The sequence below is a fragment of the Erithacus rubecula genome (genome assembly GCF_903797595.1).
Source record: "Erithacus rubecula genome assembly, chromosome: 5".
Taxonomy (NCBI): Eukaryota; Metazoa; Chordata; class Aves; order Passeriformes; family Muscicapidae; genus Erithacus; species Erithacus rubecula.
Genome location: NC_136687.1, coordinates 54,748,971 through 54,769,248, shown reverse-complemented (window position 1 = coordinate 54,769,248; position 20,278 = coordinate 54,748,971). Strand labels below are relative to the sequence as shown.

Genomic DNA, 20,278 nt, shown 5'->3' with positions numbered 1-20,278 from the left:
TATATAGAACTTCATGTTTTTCTCTTAAATATAAACTCATTGTAAAGACTTAAAAATAAAAACTAAACAACCATCCAACCATCACTCCATAAAGATACAGCTATGATTCTGAAACACTATGTAGCTAGTTATGGCACTTATCTTCAGTAGGACCAACTAACTCCAAGTGTAAATGGCACTAAATAAGACAAGACTTAATTTGGAGTAATTTCAACTCACACCAATTGCTCAGGAGTAAAGAAACTACAAGAAAGTATTCACCAATACTTGCCAACTTCAATGCATCATATGCTCCCACACGTGTTTAATTTTTAATGAATGAATATATGAATAATCCTGTTATGAAAGCAAGTTTATGACCTTTTTTGCATCACGTTACAGTGCCTGAGATTGCTGTCTCACTGCCCACTGAGTCATTACCAGAGTCTCATATTCCTCAGAGGGTTTATAATGGTTTATATTAAAAAAGAAGAAAGGAAGCTTTTTTTAAGAACAAGAAAAAGGAAGCTTTTATCATTAGTCATATTGCCAATGATTTCTGGAAAGCCAGCAGGTAATTACAGTGTCATGCTGCAGATATACTCACTGGCTGTATGCATTACATTGCTATAATAATCAATGACTGAAATATCAATAGCTATGATATGCCATGTTCAAGACAAAGCTTAATGGTGAAAAGTGAAGAAAGGAAGGGAAGAAAATTGGGGGAATTTGGTTTCTCCCTGAACTTGCTGTGAGGATCTATTGAGAAGACATCCTTTTCATTATGTATGCATTACTAGTCACACCCAGCTCCTCAGCTGTCCACAGGAATTACTGTGACTATTAATAGTCACCCTGGGCACAACAATAGACTGGTGAGTTTTATGAACTGGAATACATTTTAGAATTGATGATGTTGTCCTTGTGTGCAGTTAATGCTTATAAAATAATAGAAGCATGATATGTTTCAATGGCCTAGATCAATACTGATATTCCTCTGTACATGAGATACATGGAATAAATCACTTTGGAGCTGAGTTCCTCTTGTTGCACAGTGGGAATGAATGCCACCTTTCCATGGCACACAAAGGTGTACCCAAGACAAAAAAGACTTGAATTCATGATTGGAAGTACTTCTTGAATTCATACAAGGTTCCCTTCAATGCTCTGTAAGTAATCAGGCATGTATGTAACTTCTAATTCCTTCAGGCAGAAAATGGATTCACACTCAGCTGCACAGATCTCCTTGATCACATCTCCTCTGGTGCCAGCTGACACCACATCACTGGAGATGTTTAAGAAGTGTCAGAATAAAGAACTGGCCTGATGCTGAGATAATTGTGTTACAACATAAAGCAGTTATAAAACAAGAAGCTGGTGAGACAAACAGCATCACTCACCAGGGACTGGAGCTTTACGTGAGAGCACAAGCATCCCATATTTCTTTACCCCACTTCTGACACTGTACCTTTTCAATATTGAGTGAAATCACCCAAGGGGGTAAGAACTGGGAGAACAGAACATTGCTGATAGAATAAAATACTCTGGGAAGCCAGAGACTGCAGTAACATCACAAGCAGAAAACCTGTCTGTGAAACACCAAAGCCACAACTGGATCCCAAATGTTCATCACGATCAAGGCACCTGTATCCCAGAACCCATAAAAACATACAAGACTCAGCAGCAAACATTTGATGTACTCTCAGGAAAAGCAAAACTAGGAGGCACTAAAATCAGGAGAAGGAAAGCAGCCATGAAGGCAAGATAAAGAAAATCCTGAATATTCTCTGAGCTGTACAGTCACAGCCCCCAAGGGAACTGCTGTCTGCATCCACTGAGGCTTGGCCTCTACCTAGCCTGCTGCTTTGCCATCCTCCTCTTCACTCCACTCTTCCTTCCTTATGGAAAACTGCTCTTCAAAACAGAATATGGACTAAAGACATGCCCAAATTTCAGGCATAAACTTCTCTTTACCTACATGCTCTTATCAAATCTTCCTTTTCTGTTGCAAGGACTTTTTACTTTTAAAAATGGTTATCTGTTTCTCCAGGGGGTCAGGAGGATTACCTAATTATTATTCAAACAGCTCTTTGAAGACTGAAAGGATTAAATCAATACTGTTAGTATAATTACTGAGAACAGAGAAGAAACCATGCAATAAGAACAGTTAAAACAGACTAGAAAAACAACAGCTGCAGTTCTCAAATACAGCCTCCCACAGCAAACCTTTCTGCTTGTCCTTGAATTCCTTCCTCACCCTCAGTGCTGTATGATATTGGCACCCAGGGAATGTCTGGGCAATTTGGCTCAGTCAGATTAAATCTTTTGGCCTAGGAGCATTGTTTTCTACCCAGGCTGCACTAGACTTAAGAAGTATTTACATGCGTACAACAAAATAAAATGGAAACAAGTGATTGAAATCCTAATTTTAAAAGTATCCCCACATGGAATTAAAAAAAAACAAAATTAAAAGTGCAAGTTCCAATTTAAACAGGACTCAAATGGCACCTGGAGATAAAGTAGAAAGAATTACTTTTATGTAAAACTTGACTAAATTTGAACCTGGCATAGCATGGCTGCAAAATGGAAGATTGTAAAAGAATCAAAGGACATTCAGTATCTATGCCAAGTCCCATCAATTGTGATAATCTCAATAATAAGGGGAAGCAATATATACTCATATCAAGTAACCAAATCCAGCATTTCTGTTTATTTGATATTACCACCCAAATACATGGCACGTGCACAATGGGTATAGTGACTGTGCTTCCTAACTTCACTGACTTGTAGTTCTCTACTTGTTCTACAAAAGGAGAATTTAAGTATTTATTACTACCTCATTACATTTCATTCATGAACATAAAGATTCAGGGCATGAAAAAAAATTCATGAAATAGCACCATTACCTGAATGTATTTAAAAACCCATCCTGCCATAATTCAATGAGAGGGAGCAATTGATCAATTCAGTTGTCACTTAAAAACCTTCTTTAAAAACACTAAAGTTCAAATATCAACATTCATTAATTATTAATGCTTCCTGTTTTGAAAATGAGTTTGAATAATTTTGTGCATTTCCAGCACTGGAATTCCTCTTTCCTTCATCTGAAAATACTCTCACCACAGTATAAGTTCTCTGAAGCTTTCAGTAATGTTCTAACTCCTGTGACTGTATTTTTCCTTTATTGAAATTTGGCTATTCTGCTCTGTGTAAACAAGAATGTAGGAAATAATGAAGACCTGAACAAATTCACACAGCATGACAAAGTGTGCCAGCAGAGAATGACAATATCTGATCCTCAAACTCCTACAGAATTTCAAACATGGGCTCTGACATCATTAACATGCTGGATCAAGAAAGAAGTCCTGCAATTCACCCACATTTTTAATATAATTGCTGCTAGTTATAATGGGGATATACATGTTCAAATATCATATCAAATTGGTCTTCACTTCAGAGACCAAATCTTTAGGCTTATCAGCTTTTTTAATATAATTTTTTCTTTAGATCTAATGCACAGCACTGCAACAGGAAACCCAGTGCTTAACAAAAAGTTTCAAGACACTTCAGAGGATAAATATGAACCAAAATTTGCAAGTGGATTAATAATTGTTGAAGAGAGTGTTCCTACTGCAAGAGTTCTTTTCTGTTGTGTCTACACTCCCATTTTAATTATTCTTGGAATAACCAGGGAAAGCAGTAGTGAGAACAATGTAATTATTAACATTATATCCCAGCAGAAACAGATCATCCTCTGCTGGGAAGAGAAGTGATGGCATATTAAAATTCACAAGAATCATGCAAGTAGCTCTAAAACAACTGCTGGAGAAGAGAGTGGAAAGGAAAAAAATAATTTTGGAATAGCACTGAAAAGGAAATGTACACAAAACAAAAAAGAACAAACAAACTGAAAAGACAAGGGACTGATAAGCAGAAACTCATAACAATCACAGCTCACAAGCTCTAAATGAGCTCTAAATGAGCTCTAAGTCTGGTCTTGCTCCCAGATTTTTGTTTTTTCTCTGGCCAGTTATGAGACAGAACTCCTCACCTATTTGGTCTAAATGCCCAAGTTACACAGCCCAAGATATCACACCCAAAGGTAATACTTACTGTTATGAACAGCTATTGTGAGAAAAGACCCTACTCCTGCAAGATGCTGCAGTAGATTAGTTAGTCAAAGTTTATGATGATTTTGTCATAACCTACTATCTTTTCATTTGCAGCTGAATATCTTCAGTCCCCAAATAAATCCTAACCTCTTCCTAGAGCTGTGAAATTAAACTTTGATGTTGGAAGCAGCTCTGAATTTGCGTAGGATGAACCTGGAGTGGTAAATATGTGAGACCATGGCTACTACTGTCAGAAAAATAAAAGAAAATAAAAAGAAGAGAATCTAATTGGAAATAGATGAGCACAGTAAAACACTGCCTGCCTCATGTAAGATAATCTTTACCACAACAGTGAAAGGATTTTTTTTTTTTTTGATGCATTTTTTTCCTGTTTGGGCACTTGATTTGAATCTCCTTTCTCTTTCTGAGGAAAAAAGAAAAAGATAAAAAATTGAGGTAAATGTCTCAGCATAGCTGAATGAAAAATTCTGCCCTCTCGGAAATTTGTTTTTCTCTATTAAAAAAATAAAATCAATATAAAGCTGTTCCTTAGATAAATGTCAGTGGCAAAGCTGCCTGAAGGTATGTACTGAATCACATCAAAACTATTTTTAATATGCTCTCAAGTCAACCTCCAAACCTAATTCAAATTCAGTTACATTTGCCTTCAACACAGATGTCCCTGGCACTTAATGACTGGTGAAAATGACCTATATTTTATGGAATACATAGAGAAAAATACTTCATTACTGTCTGCATCAAGCAGCATCAAGAAAATTATTAGATTGGATTAAAACATATCTTTTAAGTTTGAATACTTTGGAATTAATTTCTGATTAGTTGAACTGTATGTCATTGGATCTCATTCTTACAAGCTGCTCTGTTACACGTTAACTACCCCATTAATGAAGGGTGCTTGTAAAAGGAATTAATATCCCTGCCAAAAGCAAAACTCTAACTTTGGGACAAATGTATGAAATGCAGGGAACTTAGATCCTGTTATAGATCCTGTTTCAGGGTAGCTTTATTATGTGGCACTGTAGTAAACAGCAATTTCTGTCAGTTTCATTCAATTTAGGGGAAAAATTGACAGGTTTGGTCACTAAAGAGGAAAATATTACGCAACAAAAAGAATATTTAGCCATGCTTTTACTTATTTGATAAAAATTTTATTATATTCTACCAATGCTCATCTTTCCTGTAGCAAAGTGTGCATGATGGAGATATGAAAAGCTGTTCAGCACTGTGGAGTAACTTGCTCAGCTGCAACATCTGTACTTATCCTCACACCTTTAAAACAGCCCTGTGATTAGCCACTGAACTGAGCCAGCTAATTCACATCTCAAGGTTATTCAGGAACAGAGCCAAAAAATCACTCACCTTGGAAAGGACTTTAGGACACCTATAATCCAAATTTCTAATCAAAACAAGAACAGTTGCTTCATTTATTTGCAGAGTTAGGGTGCTCAATCCCTGCCTAGGTTTGTATTCACTTATTAATACAGCAGCCACATAACTAAAAACACTTTTACTCTAAAAAATATAAGCAGCTTAGTATGGAGTGCAAAGCTGCAGCCATGAGCAGATTACACTGCAAATTCTGCAGCTACAAAACAGCTTATTTCTCAAACAACTAAAATACAGATTCATTTGCCTCTGAAAAGAATTTCCCCCTTCTAATCTTTAACATTTGCAAATTTTAATTACTCCCACAACAAAACACTACTAGAATAACTCATCTCCAGGATGCAAGCAGGATTTATTGCAAAATCTCTGCAAGCTGTTAATATCAAATGGCAGTTACATATTGTTTTACACAACACAGAAAATATTTTGATACTTTCTGGCTTCTTTTGATTAAAACCCTAAATATATGAGAAAAAAAGATTCTTAATGGAGTAAGAAAATGCTCTGTATCTGATGATCAATAACTGATTGGAAAGAAGAGATTGTCTCCTGCTGGACTGCAGCCATTCACCTATGCTGCTGCTGTTTAGAATGTGCCATGCTAATGTAGAATGGCTAAAGAAACAAATACCCCTTTGATTTAGGCAGATACAAACCCAGCCAAAGTGGATGTTTCCTTGCTCCAGTCTAGCTGTAGATAATGCTGGGTAAAAGTTCTTCAAAGCATAAGGTATAATAACTATAATCATTTATGGACTGAATACAGTTAAAGTTCCAGAGTATCACAAAACAATGGGAGATCAGCTATTTAAAGAAAGCATAACTGTTGCTGCCAAGGGGTGTTGCTGCAAGTGCCATTTGCTTTTCCATATGCAAAACCAGAAATACAGTAGGTGATTAATGCATAAATACAGAATCATGAAGGTTATTGTTAGTTTCCTGTTATACACACAACTGCAAACTAGCACATTAGGAAAGAATTTACAGTTTTGTGAACTTAGGCTGGACAGGTTAGGAGTGATCAAAATCAAGTCATGTTCTTTTTAGGTTCTTATATAAAAGTAAAACAAGGAAAAACGTGTTAAAACACAAAATGTAATCACCACAAGAAAGTAATTCCTTTTCTTTGCTTCTCTTTGTTCTGGAGCATTGGAACAAAGTGACTTTGGTAAGGCCAGGGGATAGGAATTTCTTCAGCAAGGAAAAAAGGAGCCAAAGAGGCAAAGTCTGCAATTTTCTAGACAAACCATTTGGGAAAAGAAAAAGCAGGAACCGAAACAGGAATTATTTCATAATTCCTACGTCTTCATTGCCTCTAAGACACAGAGACACTAGCTCATACATCTTTCTGACTGCAGGGAAAGTCTCCCTGCCGTGGGTAAACAACAATTTGAATTGATTTTTCAGGCAGAGGCCACAGCACCACATCAAGCATGGGTTCCCTCAGAGTTACACAGAAATGCTGTGGCTGATTGAAGCAGGGCTGAAGCACTGATGTTTTAGACAAACAGGTGACTCTGCCTCTCCTGTTCTTGGGTTGCTGAAGAAAGTTTTCAGAAATATTTGACTCTGCTGGGGAAGAAAGGCTCAGAGCCAAAGATAACAGGCTTTCAAAATCTGCACAAACATGCAAGGTCCAACACCTCATATGAAACCAAGATTTTCACAGGTGCTGAATGTAACTCAAATGTGACATGACATTAGAAACTCTATTCTTTCTTGTATCCTGGGTATCCCAGCTCCCCCTCAGAGCTGGGAAAAGGGACAATAACTGTGGGTGTCAGGCCCAGTGAGGCAAGGGGGCTGCAGACAGTAAAGGAACAAGTTTGATTTACCTGGGTACACCAATAGATTGAGGGCTCTTCTCCCCCAAAATTAACAAGATGAGGTGTACCCCAGTAAAAACAAGCTGAGCATCCTTGAGACAGTCTTTGCCACCAGAACTCTCTGGTGAGTAATGCAAGGAAGCACTAGGGAAAGAAAGACCAAAAGAAAAGTTGAATGTCAAACTTATGTATTACTTTTAAAGAATTTGGACTGGACTACCCAAGATGAGTATCACAAAGTACATGAAAAGGGTAAACATGTATTTTACATGAATACTTATACTAAAAAATTTAAGAAGTACAAGAACATAGCTTTTGACTCCCTAAATAAGTGCAAAAATAATTCTAAGGCTCTTTCTTTTAAAAACCTTCTTATGCAATTTTTAAAATGCTGCAATCCATAGCTTACTTTTCCTATGATTTTGGCTTCTTCTTCAGCTGTGACTCAATTACCAGAGCTCCTCCACAGCTAGAAACCTTCTGATGTCCAAAGTACCAAGCTTTCTTTAGAAAATAGCAAGATAAATACTCTTCATTTTGTCCAGCCTTTCACACTTGATTAATTCTATTCCCCATAAATCATTAACCCAGCTGCCTAATAACCCATCCCACCCAGACTACAAGCTTGGAGTGCACAAACACTGCACATTCTGCAAAGCTTTGTGCACACAAAGCTATCAGATCAGTAGCAATAATAATCACACCCCTTACATGTGTTCATAATGCTCATGGTCATCTGAAGAAGAGAAAGCTCTTAAGGGAGACATAAGCCCAAATGCCCTCTTTGTTCTAGGAAAATCCCAACCATTTAGTGTGTGTGCCCAAGGCATAAATGCTTCCTAGAGCTCCCATGAGGACAGTGCAGCTTTGCATTAGTCTCAGTGCAGGCCCATGCTCATAAAGCATAACACAGCCCTTGCACAATCCCACTGGAGCACTGGCATTCACTGTCCTAAGGTGGAAATGTAGACATGAATGACAAAAAAGTAGAACTCGGTCACACGCCAGAGCTCTGGAGTTTGGCATTGAGGTTTAAGGGTTTTACCATGGTTTTTTTAGGGGGTGGCAGCCTTTAGTGAGGGCTCAGCAGGGAATGGTTTTCTGTCTCTGAAACATCTGTTGGCCACTAAAATCCCAATTACACTCAGCTCTTTTTTTTTGCAGCAGGCAAGGAATTATGCAGCACAGGAAGGCAGCTGCAGTTTGAGCAAGCGATAGACCAGCAGTGTGAGGGTAGCTGGAGTCACCTCCCATTGCTTTTATACTTTAAATATATATTTATACCTTTATACTTTCAAATGGAAACTGCCCTGAACTAGGCAGAAGCTACAGCACCTTGCTTGCTTTAACTCTGTTATATCTTCTAGACTTCTAAATAGGTGTGAAATATTATTTAAAACATGTATACATAAAATATAGGAATATATAAAATACATTCACACATTTCCTTGTTGTCTTGAACCTTGCAAAGGCTACATGTCCAGAAAGCACAGCTAGCCAGCTCTGCTGCCTGCTTTTCAGTGCCAAGCTGAAAACACTGAAAGACACTAATTCCCTGTATCATAAGTTGGTTTGAGCCTGCTCCCTAAAGAAGAACAGATGCTCAGAGAATCAGATATGACTGACCCTAAGTGTTTTCCAATATAATTTCCAGCTCCCATAGACACTAAACATAAGATAAATCAATTTAAATCCAACTGACCTGACATCACTTGCAAGGACTTATCCCACTGTGAAACAGCTGATTGATTCCTCTGCTCCATTTCAAAATGGTAGCATGAGCTACTGCAGCATGCCATGAATGCCACACAGCTGCTCTGCACCAAAATGACTCTCTGTCCATGAAAAACAGCTGAATTTAGACAAGAAAATTTCTTGACATGGTTTCCATCCTCCTGTAGACTACAGGAGAGTTTTCACACTCTGTTACATGAACTCCTTGCAATAATGTGCATAGTAAACATATTTCCAAGGTAATTGACTGTTTACTGCAAACTTGGTGATAAAACCACACATTTTAGACAAGGATTCCAAGGACAGTGCACCACACAAAAGTAGGATCTAGATGTTCTACAAAAAGAGGTTCTTTTGTAAAGACCTCCAGAGTTCCCCCATACACATTTTACAGATAATAAAACAAAGGCACTAGAAAATAAATTATATGTTCACTCAATCAAGAATAGTGGCTTGGATGCCTGGCCTTAATCCACCTATGAATTTAAATTAGAAAGGTCAAATTCCTAAACAAAACAAAAGTTAAGGAAGATTGTGTTTCTGTCAAGGAAGACTTGAGAGAAACCCATCCTGGTTTCCCAGAAACAAAGGAACAAAATCCAATTTTACTTGCACAGCCAAGTGCTTTCTTTTTTTTTTTGCATTTCCTTTTTGACTCCAAACATACTGGATTAGAAATGAGCAGCTGAATAAACTGACACATTTCTCTGTGAAATCTTGTATTTTTATAATCATTTTTCCCTACAACGCTTTTCTGAGATTTGGTGTGAAATCAAACGGATACATGAATAAAAACAGATTTCATGTTCTTTTGAATGACAGGGAGTTTAACTCAGGCTGGGCAGAAATTTGTGGATGATGATGGGATACAGGAAAAGGAACGTGACATTTCTGAAGCAGGATGAGCCTTTAAAGCCCTTGTAAATGTGGCTGTAAAAGTAACCACGCCCCTACCTCTCTTCATGAGTACAAAGACTCTCTATCAGTCATTCTGTGTCCCCCAGATCGTCTTTGTCCTCAATATTCTGTTCTTTAGGGCATGACAAAGAAGACAACTAAGATTTTGTGTAATTGATTACCTACAACTACCAATACACAAGTTGGAGCCTTAAAAACAAACAGAAGATAAAATCTTACACTGGATTCAGACCTCACCAGAAGGTGTTTTATAATACTAGAATTTTTAGAAGTTTATATTTTCATCTCAATAGCCCATCAGCTTGAATAACTGTCTTACAAAATGTATTGTTCATCAAAGCAGATGCTACTTTCACAATATATTTAGTTTGCTTATCTTTCCTTTGGTTTTTGTTTGAGGTCTGAGGGTTTTGTTTAGGTTTTAGTTGTGGCCAACACTGAAAGAGTCTTCTGGCTTTTTTTGGCCTGAGCTGGCCACAACAAATAAATCTGCTTAAAAGTAGAGTTCTAAATGTATGCCACAGCTTTATACAGCAGTAATACATCTGCTGAAGAAAAATTCAACTTTTATTAGGCTTGTTTACATTACGAAAAGATCTTTAATTTAATAACACTTTGGGATACTTACAACAGTAAGTAAGAACTGACTGGATTGGTCACCATAAGATGCTTGAAATTTGCTTTGCTATCACTGCTATTTTCTTGTTCCAAACTTTATATTCAGCTGGCATTTGTTACCTAACAAACCCTTCTGTGCAGTTTCATCCCTCCTGCCTTACAGTAGAGCACATCTGAAAGGTGCCACATTGAGCCACTGCAGTCCCAGTGAAGGGGACCTGTAGGTGACTGTCAGCACACTGCAAGCTGGACAGGCTGAGACAGCTCCTGTCCTGCAGCATCTCAGGGTGAACTCTGCCATTTTTGCAGACATTGCTAAGCAGGATGGAAGTTTTAGATTTTTTTTTTTTTTTTTTTTTCCCCTAATGGAATAAAACTTGTCTGTTCGTCCTTCAACATTGAATAACTTTTGGAAGTGTAATTAATCAGGAGCAAGAAATGCAGGGAAAATCAGGTTTTAGTAGTTTAGCTGCTCGTGAATTCATTTGAGTGAATTTATGGGCATCTTGTCCTCTATCATATTTAATGAGTCCTACAAATTCACTGCAGTAGATGTCTGGTGAGACACAATGTTATAAAAACATTTCATCCCTGATTTACACAAAAGGGGTAAAAACTGAAGGCAGGCATTTTATACCATTATTGATTTTCCATAAATATACACAGATATGTGTATTATACACAATATAAACAAAACTGTTCAGACACTTTCCAAAACTGAAACTCAATCAGCAGAAATGCCACTTATTGACCTCAACAGAACAGCAGAGAAAATGCTGCCCTGTTATCCTTCTCATGATTCTGTCTTATTTCTCTAAATTACAGGGCCAAACCTCTGCAGTAAAGAAGCAACACTATTAATCCCTTGTGCCAGCTGTCTTTACTTTGCTCACATAGGGGCTCTGTGCCCCATGCTATGTAATTTAAATGAAACACATTATTTGAAAGAGCAAGAGGGAATAATTTCAGCAGATTACTCTGAGTTGCAACTGATCCTACCTCAGTCCTACCCAAAAACTGTGTTTGATTTCAGTTTTTGCTCACAATCCCTCAGGCTCTCTGATTAACAGCAACATTTTATCTGCTGGTAGCATGTCTTCATAATTTACAGCTGAAGATACTAACTTTGAAAAATAGAAGATTCAAGAATATTTTTATATTCTTGCCATCTAAATTTTCGTCACAAAAAACACCAAAAAATTCTAAACTAAACAGAGGAGGTTTGGCAGATTAGATATGTGAAACAGATACATTTTGTGAATGACAGGACTTCAGTATCCAGCACAGCATTTTGAAAATGTTCCTGTGCTGAAGAGTGCTGTTCATCCTCAGTTCTAAGACATAAAGAATTTGCACAGCTTCTGCACACTTTAAAAAATTCTGAGTCATATATGGTAAGTACTTGAGTGTTTTTTCACCTTGGCTATGTAAATACTGACTTGCTTGGAAATGTAAGCCCTGTACTTCCAGCCAACAGAGACTATGCTCTCAGAGAAGAGGACTCATTTTGTTTTCTATTAAGCACAGAGAAACTACCAAAAATGTACAAGAAATGCCTTCTGGGGAGGCATGGAGCCTGCATGCTGCAGCCTTAATCCTCCTGTCTTTAGCCATAAACTGCCAACTCCACAATTTCTGTGACTTCTTTTGTTGGTTTGTTGCTGGGAATGCTGAGAGAACCCTGGTGCTGAGCAAGGTTTCACTAGACACAACGTGAAAAGGGAACAAAGGTTTTTTCTTGCATTAATCTAATCAGAGCAGGGAAGTCTTAATAAGCCCAGCTTGGGTCTGTCTTGCATTTTGAGCTGCCAACTCCTCCACAACACAGATTCATGAGTAGCTCTGTGTCTTCTCTAACCTCTCACAGACAGGTATGAACAGACCTCAACATCAGCATGACAATTCTGTTCCCATCAAAGCTAATCCTGGTACAGGCTCTGCACTGGTGCTCCCAAGCTGACCTGAGAGGGATGCCAGGCAGAACAGCTGGAGCAGCATCAACACCTCCTCTCCAGCAGCAGCCAAGCATTTTTTAATGGCAGGTCATCTTAACATGACCTACTGGGGACCCAGAAATGGAAATAGAGTCGCAGAATCATTAAGGCTGGAAAAGAACTTTAAGTTCAAACATTAAAATCCTCATTTATTCCAATTTCCTGTGCATTCATTTGACATGCAGCCAACAGTTGTACCTCCAGTAGGATCAGCTCCTAGGAAACTGAGTTTACCCAGTCACATCCTATCATGAACTTAATTGACTATGTTTATCAAACTAAAAGGACCACAAAGAAAAAAATGAGTTAAACTAAGTAAACCACTCACCAAGGAGGGATAAAAAAAAGTAGGCTGCATATACAAGAATGCTTTGTGATTTTCTGCAGCTGTTCTCAGCATTGCTTAGCAAATTAATTTAACACAGAATGTCATTCAGAACTATCTTTAGTCCTTCTCAGTGTTTAGCATATTATAACAATTAATCATCTTTCATTAATTCATGGGCACTCAAAGATGGCCTAAGAATAGTCACATTGTACTGGGTACTGCTAACTCATCTTTTATATTAACATTTACACTATTATTCTACTTAATACTCCACATCCATACTACACAGAGAATTTTACAAGTGTATTAAGACCTTGATTTTGGAAAACAAAATTAAATATAGGCCTAAAGGGAATAGGAGCATGTGCAATATTCTCTAGACTACATATTTACTAGGTAAATAAGTGCTTTGCATAGGATCCACAGCTGCACAGTCATTCTTGCAGAAGAGAAATAATATTAGAATTAGATGTAGTTGTGAAACTTCTCTGTAAAATATGCAGCTAAATAGGTCAGGTCTACCTCCCCATGCTGTCCAGGCTCAGAGCTGTTACCTGTATGTAATTTTCATTTAATATTTTTTCTAGGATTCATTGAATGGGCAAATAAAAACACATACAGGCATTTTTCATAAATCAATCTATGGTCACAACCAGTTCTCCCTCAGAGGAGGGAGACTAAAAACAATGTGTAAAACCAACAAACAGAACACCTTTAGAAAGCATTTATTTTCCTGCACTAGTTTTCTTCCTATTACTTTGCATGCAATTTTTACAGTATGCTCATCACAGCCTAACACCAACATTTCACAAACACGTAACATCTCCTAGCAGTCCCCTTATTCTACAGGTTATTTTCCTTTGAATGAAGCTTGTTTTCATCAGTAATTAGGTGGCCTTAGATGCCTTACCAGGGATAGGGCAGTCTGAGAGCGAAGTTTTACATTTTGTCCAGGTGACACACTTGGAATTGTTCTGAGGTCTTCCTGGGGAGAGCTGCAAATCTGGGGACCACTGCTCAACAAGTGCGGTCTGTCGGAGTTTCACCTCTGTCCCAGTGGAAGACAGCTGTCAAAGGAGTTAAACACAGGGTTAAGGAAGCCTGAGCTGGCCTGAGTTGGGACAGTCAGCTCATTTTGGGACTGTTTGCTCCATTTTACCATGCTCCAAGTCAAAACAGCACAGATACCCAGTGGTCCATTTTGTCTCATTAGAGTAGCTGGGTGTATTAAACCCTCTGCAGCTTTTCTAAGGTCAGTCTTTCCATGCACTGCCACAGTCTGTTGGATTGAAAAAGCCTGGAGGTCACTGTAATGCCTTGTGACAGTCAGAGGCTGTAATACCTGTCAGAAGAAGAGAACATTTCTGTTGCTATGGACAGAGAACTCTCTGAAAGGCAAATAATCAAGAATTGCATTATTCCTTAAATGCACCATTAGACAAGTTTAAGGAGTCCACATCCTGGATCTTTTTTCTGCACACAGACTTGAAGGCTTATGTGAAAAGGACAGCTGCTGGCCTGGAGAAATAAAGAAACTTTTTGAGGAGAGGTAAAGTAAAACTGCCAAAACATTAGTGTTGAAGTAATCAGGACTAGAAATTTAAGGGAAGAAATCAATAAAATTTTATCCGCTGTATATTTGTGAGGAGAGGGTGCATTAGATTGATGTATTGTGTCCACTCTTTAAGAATAATACTGACACTTCAATTTGTACTGAACTAATGAAATTACAAGAGCTGTTTACCAACCCACCTGCCAACTGTGCATTTCCATCTTTCTCTTTTGGCTCGCTGTCCTGAACAACTGTAGCAGCTCTCATAATCTATAGAATAGGGGAGGGAGGACAAGGGCAATCAATAGCCTTGCACTTCTCCCTTTTACTCATTCCACAGGATGCTTAAATGTCACTTTCATGGGAGATTTGGCAAGATACACACTTCAGATCATCACAGGGCACATTTACCTCCAGCTGTCCTTAGGTTCCTACAAAGGCTTGTACTATGTGCCACATCTGATTTAGGATACAAACTTGAAAAGGAGCAAACAGCTGTTTGAGGCCTTTAAGACAGCCTTAAATGATAGTGAAAAACAGGATTTGTACATTCAAGAGTCTCTGCATCTTCAAAAAACAGTATCCATGATCATACCCTGCTTTCTACACAGTCACAAGTAAGCCTGTGCCACAAACCACTGTGAAAAGTTAAGAGTAGAAGATCAATAACCTTTTCAAGTGATTTTATCACTATTTTGAGTTAGATTCTGATATTCCTGATAGCAGTGCTATAAAAAACACTGCTGAAGAAGACACCAGTAAATTATCCAATCTATATTCCTGCCGACAGCAGGATCAACTGTAATTATTTCTGACAGATATTTTCATAACTTGTTCTTCACAATGAAACATGCCCTTGCAATTTACATTACAGTCAGTGGAGAATTCCTGTTTACAAAGAATAAAATACATAGCATCAGAAGAACAGTGCTCAACAGTATGCAAGGCTTACAAATAAATGCAAGAATTGACAGCAAATTTATATACCAATTTAATTGCTGGTAGAAAGGTTAATCAGGGTTATGGCCACTCCCATGATGTTTTCCTCCAGAAAGTTTGAGAGTATTATCTGTTAATGAAGAGCCTGTGTGTTTAGTATCCTCTTGTGTCAGTTTCTTTTCACATGCCAAATATAATCTTAAACAACCACTGCATTTGAATTACCATAATCTGATGAAACAGGTCTAATCAACCTGACCAGAAGAGCTCAATGAAATTTTTTCATTTGCCTCTGTTTCTTTCACAGTGTATTATAATTGTAGCTCCTTTTTCTCTGTATAATCCAAACAATGCCCAACTAAAATGGTGGCAGTTGACTTTAAACAGAAGTCCCAACCTCAAAGATACACTAAAAGACAAATAAATTCATATTTGTGGGTTACTATTCCCACATTACTGCAGAATAACCCAGCCTGTAAATTGTAAAATGGCCCAATCTTCTCTGAGACATACATCCATCTGTCCTAGAGTAGAACTTACTTTCCCCCAAATTAACAGCCATTTACTACCAAACAATTTTACTGGGTTGCAGAAAGGGCATAAGCTCTGGACTAATCTTAACATTTCAGTGAAGTTTAGAAATTAATTCTATCTCATTTAGTAGAATTGCCTTCAGACACAAAGAACCAGGCAGCATTTGTGGTCAAACTGGCACTTGAAGGTGAAACTGAGCACATAGTGCAGTGTTTGGGATTTTGGGACATTGGGGTTTTTTGGTACAAAGAGCTTACCTGCAGTCTTTGAATGGTTAGAGAAGACCATCAGATCTTTTTCTAGTCTAGCCAGCATGTGCTGTTCAATAGCTAATCACTCCTGAACAACATTCAGCTATGATGTAAAAAATAAATCTCTATCCCATTGTTAAGCAGGATGTAGTTTATTAGTCCATATGTTGAAAGAGATGTACAAATGAAATTCACAGCAGCAGCAATAATGAACTGGATGTTTAAAAAGCAAGATGGATGCCTCCAATTCTCAAACTGAAAGACACATTATACCAGTCACAGAAAGATGTTTCCATTTCCAAGACCTTTTACTGCATTCATGCCTAGTCCCAGCTGCATTTCAATGAAGTTAAAAATAAAATTACTTGTGCACTACACCAGCTCCACAGTAGAAGCACTTCCATGCTTGGAAATGGAAGACAACTCCTGAAGCAGAACTTCTCAAAGACACACAGGGTCAGCAGGGCACAAAGGAGCTGTCACTGCTGACAGGGTGGAAACTGAATGGGCAGGAATTCTGCTTTGAGTTGGAAGAGGAGAAGGCAAAAAGGAGAAAAGATATGTGGCCTGTGCAAGCCCACAGAATTTATCACAAGTCTTAGATAAATTTCAAGGCTCTAATGGGAAGGCCAGCACTACCATCAAAGATGCAGAGCCCTGTTGCAATTATAAATAACTCTCAGCAAAAGAAACCTTTTTATTATTTTCTTAAATCCATAGCACAATGTAGCCCTCCCAATTCCAGGTGTGTGCTGTCCTCCAAAGGACATGATCCACTCCCAGCATGACCAGCCTTGCTCACTTCTCCTTTGCCCACTACAGCTATTGCTGACAAGTCTTACCATGGAATCACAAAGTCCAGTGGTATTCGTTGCTTTTCTCAGAGCTTCAGATTAAGAATTTTATCTTTCATTTAAAAGATGTTTCTCTCCCTCATAGTTGCAGAAAGGCAACAAAGAACATATTCAATAGCCTCAGAAGGTCAATAAAGAAAGATCATACAAAGAACAAAATTTAAGAACAAAATGACACAGTAATTTCTTGCAACTTCAACTCATGATTTCTGAGTAAATGCAGATAAAACCCCACTTTGGAAAGCAAAGGCAGACCTAGCATGAGCTTATTTAACCAACATTTAGCTATAAATTCAAATAGATTCTTGTCTTGAAAAGATGCCCTCCTCTAACACCAGTTTCTAAAGGAAACTCCATCAGTTCCTGCAGTGGGAGGAAAAGCAGATTAATTGGTGACTGGTGTCAGTCACTGCCAAGGAAGGCTGAATCACTCTACAAGAGTTAAGAGCCCAAGCAAATGCATGCCAGCAGAATGGACAATTAATCTGCTGAGAGAAATTACCACTGACATAAAATTCTGCAGCTTTAACTAAGAGTCAGCTTGGTGTAATGCAGAGCCAAAACACAGACAATATCTCATCTACACTGTGACCACGAGCACTGCACAGCAAACATTTTTAAAAATTTTGTCAGTGTATAAATCTACTGCAACCCTTATGAATACATACAGGTACATATGTTAGGGGTTGTGTGCTATTGAAATCTTGGCTTAATTTGAGAAAAAACTGTTTTAATGATGTGAGTTTGTCTATACACTGTCCATTTCTACTGAGATTACACAGGAGCTTTCCTTGTACAGTGAGTATTTCCAACTCCTCTGAGTGCAAAATCCCAGTCCTTAAGGAACAGAAGTTATGTTTGAGCCACAGTAGTAACACAGACAAAAGAATCCCTCACTAGCCAATATCGCTCTCATCAGCCAAGGCACATGGGTGGAAAACATCCAGTGGCTCCAAACACACAGATTGAACTATGAATACCTAACACCACTGAGGGAAATAAGCTCATTATTGTTTCACTGTTTAATTATGATTTATTTTCCTCATTGCTCTATAGGTATGAATCCATGCTGCCACACTTGCCCCTATTATCTCTCATGTGTACAATAATGTAAATCCTCTGCACAAAGTTGCTTCTAATGAACCCAAATTAATCACTGCTCACTGAGGAAACACTGAATGGCACTTACTTAACATGAAGATTGGAACAGTTTTAACAGCTTATAGCTGGGGCAGAAGGGCAAAAGGGAGAGAGAAAAAAAAGAGAGAGATGGACTCTGCTTTCTTTCTATGGCATTGGCCAAACCAGTCTATTTCAAAACACATTACTGTGAATTAGTTAGGAACTTCTATCACTATGCAGAGTTTCACAGTAGAATTCTTTTTGTCACAACCATTAGATCTGGTAAAATTACTGCAAAGTGGGTGTCAGATCTAATGCTGAATTGCTCTAGAGAAACTATGAAGCATTTGGTAGTGCAGGCAATATAAGAGTTATTAATAAAGATTGGACAAAATGTTTGGAAGATATTCTTGACAACATCAATAGGTCACATTTATTAACCAGTACAGGATTTGAATGCAGTAAAAAATAAAGCTGTAAAAGATCATTGAAGATTGTATTTGGCTTGATTTCCAAGAGGCAGTAACACACCTTAGTTTTGGACAGAGTTTGTGGTCTGGTTTTGGATAGAAGTCTTTCTTTTACAAGTAATTTGATTACTTTTCACTAAGGGAAAAAAAAAAAAAAAAAGGAAACTGGGGTGGAGAAGTTAATTTCTGAAAAATGTGTGGTTTATTACGTTTTTTCTTTGGTTGGTTTGAGATTTTTAAATAAACTTAAAACAAATAGCATAAACTTTGGGTTCCAACATGTGCTTTTGAAAGGAATGGCCTGACAGACTGAAGGACCTCACCAGAAGTGAGGGCAATAAAAAAGAATTCCTTTTGGTACTGCCTGTCAGCTTCAGAGAGAAGGAAATCAAGGTCTAAGTACAAAGGACTTAGTATCAGAAAAAATATACAGAATCAAAAAATTTGAAATACATTTGGTGCTCAAGCTGCCTGAAGTCCTACAGGTTAGGACACGTCACTGTCACAGCACAGCACAAGCTGTGAGGGTGACAAAACTTTCTGAGTTTTCTATACTCCCATACCTGCAAGGCATGCAGTTATCTGCTGAGGAAGGAGCATGTTTCCTTTCTGAGTACCAAAATTCACTCTGCTCCACCTATGAGCCCCTCCTTATGGGCCTGCAGCTTATTCACAGTCCTAATGATACACCACCTGGAATATGGAACATGGTGATTTTGCACTTCAGGAACATCCCCCTTTATATTTATATAGATCCTGTAATTGTCAGAAGTCACTAGTATACAACCTGGGATAAGCTACAATTCTCTCCAGTTCCTTCAGTTTTTTTTTTCCTCTTAAAACATTCACAGCCCAATCGGTGCTGTTCTTATCTTAGAGGAAAACATCTGTTTAAGTGTCTCCACTGAGATTCCTTCACTTCTCTTTGCACTAAATAAGTTTTGAACAAGCAAAGTATTCCTCTTCAGTCCGCTTCGTGTAGGAAAATACTGTGAAAATCCTTTCTTCTTCAAGAAAGATGATGCCTGAAGGAGACAGAGCCACCTGGTATATTTAATTACAAATGTGAATGTGGCTTTAGATCACGAAAGCACCATGCTAATGCCCCATGTTTCTCATTTCATGTCAACTCCAGCTCAAAATCTACCACTGTGACAGACTTCAGAAATGCCACCCCACAGGCCATTAGGTTTCACTGCCAAGCAGACAGATGTTGTCTGTACTTACAGCACCCAGAGTTCTCTTACATCCTCCATCTGAAAAGATTTCAGCTCACATGTGCACGTCTTGATTCCTTGTCCCTCCTGAAACCCTGGCACAAAGCAGCAGCACTACTTGCCAGCAATGCAACACCTGGGATTCCCTAGGCTGGCAAAATGCACCACAAATCCACATAAAGAAAAACTCAGATTAGTAGGTGTGTACAGCTTCATTAATGGACAACAGTCCTTGCAAGCATGTCTTCACATAGTTACTCATATTTCTGTAGCTGTGACAAGTTTGATCCCATCCACCTTCTGTGCTGTTCAGCACTGTTTTTCATACATCAGATATGTTCAAGAAGCTCACAGAATGAGCAGCCAGGAGATACTGATGTCTTTGCAAGAACCTCCAACATCCAGTTATCACCAGCTGCA

General features: G+C 38.2%; 1 protein-coding gene across 11 annotated transcripts in view; it reads right to left on the bottom strand.

Moving 5' to 3' along the window:
* MAPK10 (mitogen-activated protein kinase 10) overlaps window positions 1–20,278 on the bottom strand; it is a 160,888-nt gene that overhangs the window by 75,464 nt on the left and 65,146 nt on the right. For 7 of the 11 annotated variants that reach the window (XM_079306534.1, XM_079306533.1, XM_079306538.1 and 4 more), the window contains one exon: window positions 13,830–13,986. The exons of the other annotated variants lie outside the window; for them this stretch is intronic. The gene's annotated coding sequence lies outside the window, so the exon portion shown is untranslated. The remainder of the gene's footprint in view (window positions 1–13,829; window positions 13,987–20,278) is intronic. 11 annotated transcript variants of the gene reach the window in all.